At 44.9% G+C, this 13,861-nt stretch overlaps 2 protein-coding genes across 3 annotated transcripts in view; one reads left to right on the forward strand and one right to left on the reverse strand.

Annotated features, from left to right (window-relative positions):
- Positions 1-13,861, forward strand: part of LOC136838228 (zinc finger protein 271-like) — a 526,618-nt gene that overhangs the window by 131,109 nt on the left and 381,648 nt on the right. The gene's annotated exons all lie outside the window — the stretch shown is intronic.
- The window catches only part of LOC136838238 (zinc finger protein OZF-like), a 36,925-nt gene that overhangs the window by 16,537 nt on the left and 6,527 nt on the right, over positions 1-13,861 (reverse strand). Inside the window, exons 2-3 of one of the 2 annotated variants that reach the window (XM_067103102.1) lie at positions 5,272-5,416; positions 5,026-5,113 (exon numbers count right to left, since the gene is read on the reverse strand). The gene's annotated coding sequence lies outside the window, so the exon portion shown is untranslated. Of the gene's footprint in view, positions 1-5,013; positions 5,114-5,271; positions 5,417-13,861 lie in introns of both variants that reach the window. The other variant, XM_067103101.1, reaches the window with a different exon arrangement.

The raw sequence follows: 13,861 nt of genomic DNA on the forward strand, positions 1-13,861 counted from the left end.
CTTCTTCTCCACACACCACAAGGCAATCTTCGACTTGTCCTCTCCATCCTTTATAATCGCCCTGTGTCCCGCTAAATCTCGGACAGTCTCTTCTCCATTTCATCTCCCAAAGTTTACCATCAGATCCGTCCATTTTTATCCAACCATGCTCTGGTACCACTTGAAAATTTTCATAGCCTAACCCGACCGAAAATGCTTCAATTACGCGATCCACCCACCTGTTCAAGTTGTTCTTCTTTCACTATACAATCCAGCTTACGACAACAAAAACCACAAAACAGACTTACATACCAAAATTACCGACCTAACCTTCAGAGGGCTCTCTCTACCGTACTACAATCTGTTCAACTCCGCCGCCCGTGTTTGTTTACATTTTGCTCTCCCGCCATTTCCATCCTATGACGTCACAACAAGAACAGATCCTTCTTAAACATAAAGAATGCTTTGCTATAAAAGAATCTTATAAAATTAAACATGTGCTTTTTATACATTTTGTAACACCCATACCATTTCACTAACGCAGAAAATAAAAATAAAATAATGACTAACTTATAAAACTACCATATAATCAGTGATTAACTGTTTCTAAGGTCATCCCACCATAGAAAAACAAGTAGAGCACTCCAAACTCATTGCTGCCCATCAACCCAGTTCCATAGACTGGGAAAATGAGGCGAGAACAAGCTGCATGAGGGATCGATGCACTACTTCTCTCAGAGGGAGAAAGAAAATTTGACTCGAAGCAAGCTTGAAAGCTTACCATGATGACATGAAGAGAACCTCGAGTCTGAGGGAAAGGCAATTGCCGATGATGATTGAGTCTCCCCACCCACCCCAAAGGCGAAAGCACACAACAGCAGTCTACCAGCATTTGCAGAGTCCAGACTACAAATCCATTCTTTAAAACAGAAATGAGTGCTTCTGTATACACAAGAGATCATATGGGAACATATCTTCCATTTCCTGTCCATTACTATTTATATGTATTAATTTACATTTTTCTGTTAAACAAAGCGTGGTATGCCTACATCCTTCGTCTGATCGTCCCTTGATTCTGATTATTGAAAGTTCTTAGTACATTTCCTTGAGAAATATTCTTTCAGAACAGGAATCTGAAACTTCTCTTGCACTGACGCGTCCTTCCTTTTCCCTACAAACACCATTATTTACTCTTATTGTCTGTAGTTTATAGTCTCATCCTCTCATTTGACCAAATGCAAGCTATAATGATGTTTGATGCATCTGGGTTGTTGACAAAAGTGGGTGTGCCTAAGGGCCAAAGGTATGCTGCAAACAACCTTTTAGTTATGCTGAGGGGCACTTCCTTCTTCAAGTAATAAATTTGCATTGAAGCAAACTAAAATTAACAAAAGAGCATAAAAAACTAGAAATTTCTCAATTTGTATTTTTCCTAACGTACAAACCTGAAGGTCTTTACACAGGAGATTGACTTTTTGGTGGGTGGAGTCTGGGTAATCTCTGAATTACCTGGTAGTTCTGCTCACCTAGGCTTCCTCGTCTTGAAGAGCTGAGGAAGGAGTCACCTGCCTGTAATCTGTTGAACATGTGGGTTGTTCACCTGTCAGACTTCCAGGTCTTTCAAATCAATGAGTTTGTGTCATTATTTCAAAAAGGACTTGGATGAACCAAAAGTATCAAAGACAATAAAAGGCTAATACAACCAACAGGTTTGTTTTATTGTCAGCCCCCCTTCTTCCCTTGCTAGAGAGAGGGGGGGGGGGACTTGCACATAATAATCTGGTATTAAGGGCGGGAGTGTGGTCTCGACAAACCACATTCACGTCCCACTACCTTCGGGACGTTGCCCACAGGTCCTTGGACATGTTTTCCTTGGGTCCTGTGGTGGCTGCTCAATAAGTTGTGTAGCTCACCCTAGGAGGGCAAGACTGTTTGAAGCTTCTCCCACAAAGAAGAGAGATCGATGCCTTTCAGGCAAAGGACTTGGCCCAAGGCAGCCCTGCAGACTTTAATAACTGAGACAGAAAGTAGCTTCTCTTGGCGAAGAAAGATGAGAAAGTCCGCTACCTGCTGAAGAGTAGCTCCAACCATAGAGATATCCAGGCAACGACACCAACCACAGAAGACAGCCCATTTTCCCTGGTACACAGCTGTAGAGGATTTAAGAAGGTATCCAGACATCTCTGTCGCTGTGCGACGAGAAAAGCCTCTCACTTGCAAGAGATGCTGGATAGTCTCCAGGCGTGAAGAGACAGTACTTTCATGCCCTGGTGAGACCTCTCTACATGCAGTAAAGTAGAGCTAGCAGGCACGGATACCATTCAGCATGTGGCCGCTTGGGAGCCACCAGGGTCATCCTGAGATTCCTGTGCACCAACGCTGACTTGGAACCAACAAACCTGGTGACCTGAGCCAAGACAGCATCTCTCCTCTTGAGCACCAGGTTTGCCCACAAGCTAGCTGTCAGGTGGGCTAGGTAAGAAATGGCTCTACCTTCAGAGAACATCAGCCTCCTTAATGTGGCTTCCTCCTTGGAGTTGTGAGATCCTGAAAAGGAAGAAGCGATCTTGGCCACTGCAAAGGACCAAAGATCTATCCAGGAGACTGTCTGGAATGCTGCCATGGCAATCAATTCCAGTGCTGCTGCCTCCTGCTCCAAAAAGGAAACTTCCTCCGCACAGAGACGATCCACTGACAGACCCTGGCACAGGCGAACCAGGTCCCGGGTCAACCTGTTTAGTCAGTGAGAGGCTGAGGAAGTGTTTTGCATGAGCAACTAGACCTAAGCAAACTGTCTTTTCCAGACACAAGAGAGTTCACCTAGTCCAAGACCCCTTCAGCAAGTCTCGACCACAGCAAGCCCATCGAGGCTTTGGGTTCCTTTTGAGGTCCCCAAAAAGCTCTGAGGCCTGACGAACAGTCCACGGGGAAACCCATGGTCTCTTCCAGGCGATCATTGTAATGATGTATCAAACGGACAATCTCTGAATACTCCTCTGGACCTCGGGGGTGTCAGAGTCTTGGGGTATAGGGCCCTCGAGCCCTTCCAGGTCATGGTCTTCCTGGGTTACTCCCTCTGCAGGGGAGAGATGCCCACCAGAGCCCCCTGGCGAGCTCTCTACCACTCGAGCGTATGACTGGTCTGGTCTGATGACCATACCAGAGCACATGCTTCTGTGGTTGGGTTGGGATGGAAGTGTGAACATTCCTGGTCCTGAGCCCTAGGCCTGTCTGGCTCCTGGCTCCCAGAAAAGCCCAAAGAGGTGAAGGGAACAGGAACAGGTGAGAGATGCCTAGCACCCTTCATCGACCTGCCAGAGGTCAAAGCCCCAGCAGGTGAGGAAGGCCCGCAGGCGGTCATCAACCCGTGGAGACGACAGCCATACAGGTCAAGGAGAGCTGTCCTGTTCACACAAACTTGGATGGTTGCTGTCACAAAGACGTGCTAGTCTTCTTAGAAGCTGGGGCCTCTACAGTGGAAGAGGACTGGGTGGGGGACCTCCTCTTGTCTTTCCCAGGTGAGCGGACCGGTAAGCCAGCGTCCCCGTTCCAGGACCCTTGCACCTTTTCTTTATGACAAAGGGCAGGGGTGAGTGAGCGCCTGCACGCTGTGAACTCACTCTTTCTTGCTGGGCCGAGCCCAGGTCCGTAGACCAGGGACCCTTACCACCCCAGGAAGGTGAATTCCCGGGACCATTGCCAGTCCACTGGGGATCCATGGAACCCTGGCAACGGTTGCTCCTGTGTCAGTAGACAGATTGGGAGTTGCAGTAATAGTAGTGCCACAAATGAGGGATCCTGTAGCCTTTTCTGCAGAAGAAGGCTGGCCGTCAGAAGCCCTACGGGACTTCTTACAGCTTGGAGAGGCAGCCTTCTTTTTCCTCCGCTTGCCAGCTTTGGAAGAAGGGGAGGAGGTGGTAGCACAGAACAAAGACGAAGACAATGATGATAACTTCCGATTCCTCTTCGACTTCTTCCGATCATGGCAGGCCTTGGACGACAGGATGTGGAGAAGGACATCACCAAGAGAAGACGATGTCGAAGGGATCACTTGAGGACACACTACCGGAGGTATGACCAAAGGAACCACCTCCGTTGGGGGGGCCCCTCAATCCGGTAGGCATCATGACCATTGACATAGTCACAGTCACGGTAGCAGCAGTCACAGAAAGGGCTCTGGAAGCCCTCAAGTGGGATATCAAACCCCTACACTCAGCTCTCCCAGGAGGCCTACAGAAGGCCATAACTCCCTAAGCCCCTCCTGCCCCACAACACCCGAAACGAGTCAGGTTAAGGGAGGCATTCTCTCTTCGCCCCGAGGGGAATAACTCCCCCTCCGAGCGAATGGAGACCACCGGAGAGGAGTCATGACAGGCAATCTCCCCTGCTAAACTCTCTACTGACGAAGCAGTAGGAGACAGCGAAGGGGAAACCACTCCCTTGGGAGTGGCAACAGCAGGAGGAAGCTTGGCCAGGTGCAAGAAGGAACCAGAGAATCCTCGGTGTCATTGGCGGAGTATTGCACTCTGATGACACTGGGGAAACTTTCTTCTCTCTCTTCTTTATCTAGCCAAACTGCACCCAATGTTCGAAAGGCCAGACACGACACTCACTGCACAGGCTTGATTGGTTGCAGTTGTGCTTTCTGCACAACGTACATAAAGTATGAGGGTCTATTTCCATGGAGGAGAGGAACCGGTTACATGATTTGTTAAGTTCTGGGCAGTGCCTCATAACACATAGTTTCCTTTACTTAGGCTGATGTAAGTCAGGGATTTGCATTATGAATATAAGCAAACAAACAAAAACTTAGGTATCACAACAAACCAACAAAGAAAGTCGAACAGCAGTTGGGCAGAGAGCGCAGCAGACGTCTTCACACAATGGCAGCCGAAAGTTAACAGCCATTCCAGCTCACATTTGCAAGCTAAATCTTCTATGTAAAGACCAAAGGTTTGTATTTGTGTGAGAACAATCAAAGATTTATGGATGATACAGTTTATACAAATGAAAAAATGAGGAAATGATTGTTACCTCAGTAAGTACCTGGACTGAGATCGAATCTTGGTCAGACATCAGAATATCTTCACTTTCTTCCTTGATTTGGATCTAGGCCTCGCAGTGACAGGCATTTCTGAAACGTGAAGAAATCAAGAAATTAAGAGAGGGCATTGTGGGTGATATAAGTCACATACATATCTGGTAAAAAGTATGACTTCATCATATGTATCCCGATCTCTCTATTTCACATCAATTCATCATTTACGTACATAAACTTGTTTTAACACTCACCCAACACGTAACACGATAGCAGAAAACTCATGGCATATGTCCTGTAGACGTCAACGCATCCTACACAGGCTGCTGGCGACTTCAAATCACTTTGAAAGGATCTACAACTTGCAACTGCACATCGGAACACTTACCAAGCACACATCTATAAAAGAAATAGGAAGCGGTGTACATTGAAATTTGCAAATCGAAGATACTTTGAATTTCTCCTAGATATACAAACTCAAAGTCTTTTATAGAAAAGGAATATATAAAATTTATGCCAAAAGCCAAGAGCTGGGACCTATAAGGAGGGAAACTGAGAGCTGAAAGGTATGACAGCAGGAGGACAAACCTTTCACCACTGCATTATGAAAGAACTGTCAGGAGAGGGTTGAGGAGGAAGGGGTTGCCACTAGGGGCCAAAGGGATGCTGCACAGAACCCTATAGAATAATGCTTACAGTGCACTACATGACACGCACTGGTGGCACTACCCCCTGTGGAGAATACCCTTTTGCGAGGGCCAACAAAATCGAGCTTCGATAGTTCCATCAAGAGTAGGCACAAGGTTCCCTTAAGGGTCCCCCCCTCACCCTAAAATGGACCTAAATTCATGGCTACGGTGTCATCCATCCACTTGACCCATCTACCACCTTGTTCCAATGCCACATCCCTCAGCCAGCTCTTGCGCCCAAGCATAGCAGGACGCCTAATTCGACCTAAGGCTAACACCTGATGACACAACTCCTGTTCCTACACCTGCAAGTGCTGACATAAGGCTACTCTCAAGCACTGCAGTGGTGCAGTGACCTTCAAGACAAATGACCACATGGGATACTGGCTTTATGTAAACATTGATATTTCTAATTTGGTAAGTGTTTACATTACTTTCATAAGGCACCATACTGAAAGATGTATGAGAGAGAGAGAGAGCATATGTCTTTGTGAGGTCAGTTTAGGGTACACTTTTGATAGCTAACCTAGTCACTACTCCTATGTCTAAACTTAGGGTGAATATCATCACTGATGGGGCAACAATCAGGGTTGAGCACCATTACAGGTTCTGGGAAGAGTCTGCTCAGTCCAGTATATGAAAGGCACAGGGTATATGCCAAGTTATGCACAGCTACCCCAAGGAGATACTGAGTTGTGCCAAACATCAACCTCAGAATGTCCACTGCCCTTATCTGGATAAGTCTGATGACCTTACAGACCTTACAGTTCGTTCGGGTTGCCCAAGGTCCGTCAGTGAGAGGCACCTCTGATGTCTACCAGAGAATTGCTAAGGCATCTTCCGGTATATTTTGCATCTTCCAATCTTGGATGGTCTGGGATGCAGCTTAGATATTTGTCGAGCTTATTCTTAAACACATCTACGCTCACTCCTGATATGTTCCTCGGATGAGCTGGTAACGCACTGAATAGACGCTGCATTATCGATGCTGGTGCGTAGTGGACTAATGTTCTGTGTGCTTTCCTTAGTGTTCCTGGTAGAGTTTTGGGCACTATTGCTTGATGAACAAGTGCTGGGGATGTTAGTGGTTCAGAATGTGTGCAGAAATGACAGCGTACAAGAAAGGGCAGCATTCGAACACAGACAGCGTCTGAATTTGGAAAGTAAAAACCTTCACCTGTCTGGAACAAATGCGTCAGAAAATGTGACGTGCGCACATTCTCAAGAGATACAAATATGAATACAGACTGTGGTCTAGGGTATCCCTGGACAAAGTACATCCATAAAAGACAACTCAAAGTGGCACAGGTAGTGAAGGGCTTCCTTGCTCCGAAGTCTTCTGCAATGAAACGGCAAGAAGTTGAATATCATCACAAGACGCTGCATTGTGGGGACACATACATACAAGCACAGGGAGCAAACATTAAACCAAGCACATTTCCATTTGTATATCATTACCACAAGGAACAGAACCTTGAAGTGAAGGTATTCAAAGGAAAAGTGGATGCACTGTATCGTGAAAATCACACAAGGAATAAAACTACTTGAGCATTTTACAAAAATATTGGGAAAGATGTTGGAGGAATGGCCAAGAAAAACTGTTAAAGCAGATCAAGAATAATAGTTGTCTTTAAAATGGCCAGAGAGACAGGGCAGCAGTATGTCTCAACTTGACTGTGGCAGTCGCCTGCCTCCTCCTACCAATCGACCCTGTTGAAACTAACTTTCAATGGCCATTTCCCGCTCAAACTTAAAAATAGCAAATTTTTAAAGTATTTGCATTTTTCCTAGCACACAAACCTGAAGGTGTTTACAGTGGGATTTAATTAGTGAACAGGGGCTCAGAAGCTGGAACAGCCACTTAACTTTCATGCAAGGTCGTTAGCTATCAACAGCAGGGGGGGAAGCACCACCCACTCATAGGTCTGTACTGCACTTTGCCTTTCAGCACAGGTACCAGAATGACGGGTGGCTGAGGTGGGCCATAAATGTAAAGACCTTCAGGTTTGTATGTTAGGAAAAGCACAAATTATTTTAAAAATTTGGATATTTGTTCCTCCACAAATACAAACCTTCAGTCTTTGCAAAGGAGACTTACTCACTGGAGGGTGGAGTCTGGGTAAATCTCTGAACCGACTGGAAGTTCTACCCACCGGGGAATCTCTTCCTAGTTTCAAAGAGCTGAGGAAGGAGCCCCATGCCTCTGGCATACTGAACATTTGGGATGTTCAACTGCCAGACTTCAAGGGGTGAATTAATGAGTTTGTGTCATTATTCCAAAAAAGGCTTGGTTGAACCCATAATGCCAGAGACAATAAAAGGCTAATGAAACCAATAGGTGTGTTTTATTGTCAACCCCTCTCTCCCCTTCCTAGAGAGAGTGGGAGGACTTGCACCTGACAGTCTACTGTAGATTATGGACAGGATACTCAGTTATCAAGACTCACCTGCATGATAGGCCAGTCCAGCATGTGATGGCTTACTACTTGCCTCTCTGCCCTACGAGAAGGGTAAAAGAGAAAAAGGAGGAAGCCAATTACTCACACACATTCTTTCTTGCTTACGATTCACCTTAGTGAGGATACAACCTGTCCCTCTTAGGGAGCAAGTGAGCTATACAGCTTGTTGAGCAGCCACCATAGGACCCAAGGAATATGTGTCCAAGGACCTGTGGGCAACATCCCGAAGGTAGAAGGATGTGAATGTGATTTGTCGAAACCACACTCCCGCCCTTAACACCTGTGGAACAAATACGTTCTTCCGGAACGTGAGGGATGGGCCACTGACCCTAAACTCGTGAGCTCGTACTCAGAATGTACTCCCGTCTACCAAATCGGGCTTAGAGTGCACTCGCTTGATTGTCTCACAAAGCCAGAAAGAAATCATGCTCTCGGACACCTCTTTCTTGGTTGAGCCAGCACTAACAAAGAGTTGTCGACACCCAGGCCTGGGATGTCAAGTCCTCTTAAGAGAGTACCACAGCACTCTAACTGGACACAGTAGCATCTCGTCCCAATCACTGTCAACAAGTCCTCTAGGAGGGGATCAAAAGGACTCGAATCTGGAGTCAGGGACCAACGGATTCAAAGTCTTTGCTACAAATTCAAGGACAGACTTGTGTGTGACAGATCTCCAACCCTCGAGTGCTTAACATTGAAGGGAAGACCATGAAGCCCACCTATTCTCTTTGCCAATGCCAAGGTAAGCAAGAATACAGTCTTGAAAGTCAGATCCTTGTCTGACGACTCTCGTAAAGGTCCGTAGGGTGTACAAGTCAGGCTCCCTAAGACAAGAGTCACGTTCCATTCAGGGGACTGAGTTCCCTGGGAGGGCACGACTGTTAAGTTTCTAAACAGCATGGAGATCTCCCGTGAGGAGAGACCGATACCCTTTAAGTGAAGGACTTGGCCAAGGGCAACTCTGTAGCCCTTAATAGCCGGGAAAGAGAGAAGCTTCTTTCGGCAAAGAAAGATGAGAAAGTTCCCTACCTGCTAAAGAGTAGCTCCGACTGGAAAGATACCATGTCGACGACACCAACCACAGAAAACGGCCCATTTCCCCCTGGTACACAGCCACAAAGAAAGAGAGAGGCTTATTATTATTATTATTATTATTATTATTATATTATATATTTCTACATTTCTTGTTATTATTGGTATTTTTACTTTTTTTATTATTACTGTGATTAATATCATGGTAGAGTTCTGCAATTTTCAGTATGCGTATTTAGCCCTCTGGACCCGACTTCTGTAACCACCTAAGGTCCCTAGCTGGAAATTAATCGCCTGCAATCTGTATTTTTTATTGTTATCATTTTTAATATATAAATTTTTTTTACTATTATTCTCCATATAATTACTGTCATTACCATTATTATGAATTCTATTTTTTTCTACTTCTTCAGCAACTGTGCGGATACTGCCAATTATTACTTTTAACATGTTACCTTATGTATCAAGATTGCGTGTATTGTATTTGTATATTCCAATAAAGGATATTATTACAGGCAGTCCCCGGTTTACGACGGGTCCGGCTTACGACGTTCCGAGGTTACGACGCCAAATATATTCATCAGAAATTATTTCCCGCTTTACGACGCATGTTCGGGGTTACGACGCTGTCGTATGCCGATCCGGCGGAAGAAATATGGCTCCAAACGGCAGAATAATCATAATTTGAAGGTTTTTATGAAAACTCAATAAAAATGCAGTTTACATCATTTTCAATGCACCCAAAGCATTAAAAGTAAGGTTTTCTTATGATTTTTGACGATTTTCGACGATTTTTCAGTTTACGACGATTTTCGGTTTACTGACGACGCGTAAAACGGAACCCCGTCTGTAAACCGGGACTGCCTGTATTACTATTATTATTATTATTATTGCTAATAGATTCACAATTTCGTGAAAAACAATCTGAGTAATAAAAATCCACAATTATATAGTAAATATATTACTATATAATTAACACTCATCAGTGTTAACGTTAAAATGCAGAGTGAGTGAGGGTAGTTTTCTTATGAAATAGTTTTTTAAAATTGGGGCGGGCGAAAGATAACAGCCCATCACGGAAGTGCTGGTTCGGGTGTTATGTAATACCGAATTCAACAGGCAGTTGCGCCAATCTCCTTGATCTTCGCATTTCTTGCGATGTTGCATCTGCCTGCGCTGCATAGGTGCCATAGTCGGAACCATCCACAGGGACGTCGGCTATCTGGAGAGAGGGGAAAGAGAGCATCAGGGTTCACACGGTCAACGTCAGTTTTGAAATTAAAATGTTTAATGTAGTGTTTGGCAATAAACCAGTTGATGAAAGGGTCTTCATTAGTAAATGACTTGTTATCTTCAAACGATATTCCCATGTTTATGGCAGCACCTTCAACTAATCTTCTCACGTGAGAATCGTCACTTTTAAAAATAGTTCGTAACCACCCCAATTAATTTTGTGGTCTACATTAAAACTATGAGCTACCAAAGCGCTCCCCTGTGCATGAAGATCATAGGCCCTTCTATGTTCCTTAATCTTACATCCAGTCCCCTACCACTCTCCCGTAGTAACAGCCATTGCAATCATGGCAGGGAACCTTGTAAACACCGCTGTTTCTCATGGTGCTGATATTATTCTTGGTAAGGGCTTTTGCCAAGGTGTTTTTATAGGTATAAACAATTTTGATATCCTTTTGGTATTTATTCATAATCGCCCACTTTGAGACTACTACTTAATGATACATGTTTCTTGTTACTTATTTCCTTAACATGACCTATATAAAAGCTCCTTTTAGCACGGCTGATGGCGTCGGAAACAAAATGTTCCGGGTATTTTAAGGACCTAAAGGTATCTACGACATGGGAGAGTTCTTCATCTAGAAATTGTAAACCCAACCTTCAAGCCTGCTCTGTGGGTGAGATATGTAGACAACATATTTATTATTTTTTACGGCGATGACGTAGCTTTAGACTGCTCACTGAATACTGCCAACAACGTTGTCGGTTCTATAAAATTTACAGCTGAAAAAGAGGTTGATGGCAAGATTTCTTTCTCAGATGCCTGAATTCATAGGGATGTAAACAGTAACTCTTTCAAATTTTCAGTTTTTAGAAAAGCTACTAACAAAGAGAATTATATTCATTACTTTTCCCACCACTCACAGCAAGTTAAAAGGAATGTTATCATTAGCTTTGTTTTAAGAGCACTCCATACGTCGACCCCAATTTCTAGATGAAGAACTCTCCCATGTCGTAGAGATACCTTTAGGTCCTGAAAATACCCGAACATTTTATTTCCGAGGCCATCAGCCGTGCTGAAAGGAGCTTTTATATAGGTCATGTTAATAATGAAATAAGTAACAAGAAACATGTATCATTACCCTTTGAAGAAGAAGTCTCAAGAGTGGGCGATTATATGAATAAATACCAAAAGGATGTCAAAATTGTTTATACCTATAAAAACACCTTGGCAAAAGCCCTTACCAAGAATAACAGCAGCACCACGAGAAACAGCGTGTTTACAAGTTCCTGCCATGATTGCAATGGTTGTTACTACGGGAGAGTGGTAGGGACTGGATGTAAGATTAAGGGAACATAGAAGGGCCTATGATCTTCATGCACAGGGGAGCGCTTTGGTAGCTCATAGTTTTAATTTAGACCACAAAATTAATTGGGGTGGTGCACGAACTATTTTTAAAAGTGACGATTCTCACGTGAGAAGATTAGTTGAAGGTGCTGCCATAAACATGGGAATATCGTTTGAAGATAATAAGTCATTTACTAATGAAGACCCTTTCATCAACTGGTTTATTGCCAAACACTACATTAAACATTTTAATTTCAAAACTGACGCTGACCGTCTCTCTCTCTCCTGATGCTCTGCTCTCTCTCTCTCTCTCTCTCTCTCTCTCTCCAGATAGCCGACGTCCCTGTGGATGGTTCCGACTATGGCACCTATGCAGCGCAGGCAGATGCAACATCGCTAGTACGAAGATCAAGGAGATTGGCGCAACTGCCTGTTGAATTCGGTATTACATAACACCCGAACCAGCACTTCCGTGATGGGCTGTTATCTTCTCGCCCCGCCCCCAATTTTTAAAAAACTATTTCATAAGAAAACTACCCTCACTCTGCATTTTAACGTTAACACTGATGAGGAACACCGTTCAGGTGTTCGAAAGTCCTTGGTTCTTTTTACATAGTAATATATTTACTATATAATTGTGGATTTTTATTACTCACATTATTATTATTATTATTATTATTATTATTATTATCATTATTATTATTATTATTATCTCTCACAAAGAAAGATGAGAAAGTCTGCTGCCTGCTTAAGAGTAGCTCCAACTGGAGAGATACCCCATTGACGACACCACCCACAGAAGACAGCCCATTTCCCCTGGCACACAGCCACAGAGGATTTACAAAGGTATCCAGACAACTCTGTCGCTGTGCAGCGAGAAAAACCTCTAACTCGCAAGAGACGATGGATAGTCTCCAGGTGTGAAGTGACAGTCCTCTCACCACCTGGTGATACCCCTCTACTTGCGGCTGGCACAGCAGGTCATGCCAAGGGAGAATCTCTCTCGGTACCTCAGAAAGTAGAGCTAACAGGTCTGAATACCACTCGGCACATGGCCACCAGGGTCATCCCAAGATTCGGGGTGATCATGACCCTGTCGATCACGTGATGAATCAGACAAATCGGAGGAAAGCCGTAGGGATTGAGATTGTCCCATGGGTGCTGGAAGGCGTCTTCTATTGCTGCTCATGGGTCAAGCACACTGGAACAAAACACCGGCAGTTTTCTGTTGTGCCGTGTTGCAGAGAGGTCTGTCATTGGGAGGCCCCAACGATCGAATAATCTTTTCGCAATGTCTGGGTGTTGGGACCACTCTGCCCCTATCACCTGACCCTGGCGACTGAGCTATTCTGCCTCTACATTCCGGCTGCCTGGAATCTACCTGGCTGACAGCTCTACTGAGTGTGCTACTGACCACTTTTGCACCTGCACTGCCAACATGTGGAGCTGAAGGGAAACCAATCCCTTCTCCCCCACCCACTTGTTTACATGTGCCACTACCATGGTACTGCCGCTCATCAACACCACAGAGTGCCCCATAACTTGATCCTGAAACTCCTGCAGTGCTAAAATGCCACCTTGGGTTCCAGAATATTGATGTGGATGTGTCTGTCATTCTGGTTCCACACACCTAAAACCAGCAACTCTTCAAGGTTGCGCCCCATCCGTCAGTCAATGCATCCGAAAACAGAAGCATCTTGGGAGGGGGAATGCCTAATGGCACTCCTATTAAGAGGTTCCTGTTGTCCAGCCACCAGGCTAAGACCTTTCTAACTTCCTCTGAGAGAGGAATTGGGAAGAATGGGAATTCCCTTGCTGGAGACCAAAACTCCTTTATCCTCCACTCAAGGGAATGAAGGTGAAGCCACCCATGAGAGACCAGCTTCTCCAAGGACAACAGGTGACTAAGAAGGACTTGCCATTGCCAACCTGGTTGTTCCTGTTGAGACAGGAACAACTGCGCTGCCTCTCTGAACTAGCTGATACGCGAGTCTGAGGGGTAGAATCTTGCTGCTGCCGTATCTATCGGCATGCCCGGATGCTTTACCCTGTGCCTGGGTGTGAGATCAGGGTTCTTGAAATT

The sequence above is a fragment of the Macrobrachium rosenbergii genome, unplaced genomic scaffold, assembly GCF_040412425.1.
Source record: "Macrobrachium rosenbergii isolate ZJJX-2024 unplaced genomic scaffold, ASM4041242v1 282, whole genome shotgun sequence".
Lineage (NCBI taxonomy): Eukaryota > Metazoa > Arthropoda > Malacostraca > Decapoda > Palaemonidae > Macrobrachium > Macrobrachium rosenbergii.